Source organism: Dendronephthya gigantea, unplaced genomic scaffold (assembly GCF_004324835.1).
Source record: "Dendronephthya gigantea isolate DGI-Jeju-01 unplaced genomic scaffold, DenGig_1.0 000082F, whole genome shotgun sequence".
In the NCBI taxonomy this organism is placed as follows: Eukaryota; Metazoa; Cnidaria; class Anthozoa; order Malacalcyonacea; family Nephtheidae; genus Dendronephthya; species Dendronephthya gigantea.
Genome location: NW_021163092.1, coordinates 740,629 through 743,868, shown reverse-complemented (window position 1 = coordinate 743,868; position 3,240 = coordinate 740,629).

Sequence of the window (3,240 nt, the reverse complement as noted above, 5' to 3'; positions counted from 1 at the left end):
AGACGCTCAAAGATGATTCCGAGATGATTTAGTGGTATCATATTAGCCAATCAGGAGCCACTTCGCATCACCTCATGCTGTGGCCTCATCAGTTATTGTTTTCAATGCGCTTGCATGGCACGCATAAAATTTCACACTTGATCCTGCCTTGGTGTTTTAAAATGGTTTTGATATAATCTTATAGTTGTGTTACGCAAGGCTTTATTGTGTTTAGATGTAAGCATGAACAAAAAGCAATAAATAGTAAGCATAAATAATTGTAAAGATAGGAGTAGCAATTGCATGACAGGGATTGGTGACTGATTTTTGCCGCAAGACGCCTGAGTAAGGCCATCACAATCATTGAGCACTCCTCTCCAGATACAGTTGTAGGTGTCTCAGCACTTGTGGTAAGGAATGATAAACAAGAACTTGCTGGTAAGGTAAAACAAGTTATTGATATGCTAAGAAGTCATTGTAAACACTCCCAAATATCGTATTTAGAAAATGCTAACATTAATAGTTCCCATTTGAACTTCAGAGGCCTTTAAGAGAATTTGCAAATAATATACCTAATTGACATGATATTTCCCCGGACATTTCAGCAATAACCTCCGATAATCAACTAAATGACTTGTTGAATGACCCGGCAATAGTAAATTGTAATTCTGAATCTGCTCTTAGCGAAATTGCCAATCTCAAAGGTTTTCGAATAGCTAGCCTAAATGTTAATAGCCTCTTGAAGCATATCGATGAGCTTCGAGTAATATTGGAAAAATGTCCGATTGATGTCTTAGCCATCAATGAGTCCAAAATCGATGAATTTGTCTCAGACCATGAAATTAAAATACCTGGATACGATTTATTCAGAAAGGATCGTAATAGACACGGGGGGGGTGTCGTTTTATATGTTAGAAACTGCTTTTCATGTGTTGAACGTACAGAATTTGTTCCAAATTCGCTTGAAATGGTGTGCATTGAAATTTTTCGTCAATATAGCAAGCCATTCTTAGTTTGTTCTTGGTACAGACCTCCGAATGCTAATATAAGTTTGTTTGATAACTTTGAACGTTTTATTCAAAAATGTGATATGGAAAATAAAGAATTAATAGCTTTAGCGGACTTTAATTGTGACGTTAGTAAATCCCCATATGATAATCACACGCAAACATTATTAAATATATGTGCGTTATATCAGCTGAAACAACTGATAGAAGAACCAACTAGGGTGACTAAAACAACTGCAACCTTAATTGACTTGGTTCTAGCTAACAATCCTGAAAGTATTTCTAACTATATGGAGTAATTAATTTGGGGATTTCCGATCATAACCTAAATTTTGTTGTCAAAAAAATTGTGTTTCCAAAGAAAAAACAAGCCTTTAAGGAATTTCGAAATTTTAAAAATTTTAATGAATGACAGTTTCTCGAAGACTTAAATACGGTTCCCTGGGATTATGTGAACCAATTTAATGACCCAAATGATAGCTGGCATTTGGAAATTATTCTTTCTAGAGACACTCGATAGGCATGCGCCAATTCAGAGTAGGCGGACTCAAAACTAAATCAATGCCATGGGTAAATGCATCCATAAAGCAACTTATGAGGGAAAGAGACCTCCATCAGAAATTGGCTAAAAAATTTGGCTCTGAAGCGCATTGGGAAAAGTATAAAACCATCAGAAACAAAGTGAATTCTGAAATAAGAAAAGCTAAAGCTAACTACTTTAATAATAAACTTTCAGAATCCACTCAGCACAGAAATGTTAAAAAAAACTGGTCATTAATTAATACTCTTCTAGGTAAAGACGGTAGTAAAGCTACAATAGTCAATGAACTCAATATCGGCGGTAGTGTTATTACAGACGGAGTCTCAATTGCAAATCAACTAAATAACTATTTTGTTAATATTGGCCCGTCACTAGCGGCTGAAGTGACAAATTGTAACGCTGCCTACGAAACAAATGTTAAAGATTCTACTTGCCGTTCAACATTTTGCTTCTCAGGTCTAAGCATTGATCAAATTGCAAATAATCTAAAATCTCTAAAAGTTTCTAAAGCTACGGGACTCGATAAAATTCCAGCAAAAGTACTTAAACTATCTGCGGATATAATTGCTCCATCACTGACTGCCATTTTTAATCTATCATTATATACTGGGAAATTTGTCAATGATTGGAAAATAGCACGAGTCCAACCAATCTATAAATCCGAAGATAGGAGAAAGTGTGAAAATTACCGTCCGATCTCCATTCTGCCAATTGTTAGCAAAATATTTGAGAAAGAAATTTTTCGACAACTATATGACTATCTGTCAGAGAACTTACTGATTTCAAAATTTCAATCTGGCTTTAGACCAAAACACTCAACATTAACTCTACTTCTTCAAACGTGTGATAAATGGTTGGAAAATATGGACGAGGGTTAAATTACTGGTATAGTTTCCTTAGATATTCGAAAAGCTTTTGACTCAATTGATCATGAAATTCTACTGATAAAAATGTAAAACCAGTTTGGAATAAAACACTCCGAACTTGCTTGGTTTGCTTCCTATTTGACTAATCGAGAGCAGGTGTGTTATGTGAATGGCTATATATCGACTCGCAAAGAAATAATAAGTGGAGTTCCCCAAGGTTCCATTCTGGGTCCCCTGTTGCTTCTGCTGTATATCAATGACTTACCAGAGTACCTAAAATCTACTACCCCTGGAATATATGCAGACGACTCTCAAATCTTTGCGTCGTCGGATAACTTTGATGAATTAGTAGACATGTTGAATTCTGATTTAAAAAATATCAGTAAATGGCTTAGTTATAATAAATTGCAACATCATACTACCAAAACTAAACTTTTGTTTGTAGGCTCTTCGTATAACATTCAAAATAAACTAGGAAATAAGTCAGTGATCTATGGAAATGTACCAGTAACCCGTTATAGATCTTTTAAATGTTTGGGCGTCGAGATTGATGAACAACTTAATTGGGAAGCCCATATAAATGCAATAAGCAGAAAGGTAGGCGCGGGAATAGGTGTAATGAGACGAGTTAAACCCTTTGTTCCTGAAGAAACCATGCACACCATTTACAAAGCTTTAATTCAACCATACTTTGACTATTGTTCCCCTCTTTCAAAATAGGGCTGCTCGGGTGTTAACGGGGGCAGACTACAATACAAGCTCCTCTGAACTCCTGGAGCAGCTTAGATGGAAAAATCTCGAAACTAAATATAAAACTAACAAAGCAGTTCTCGTTTATAATATCCTA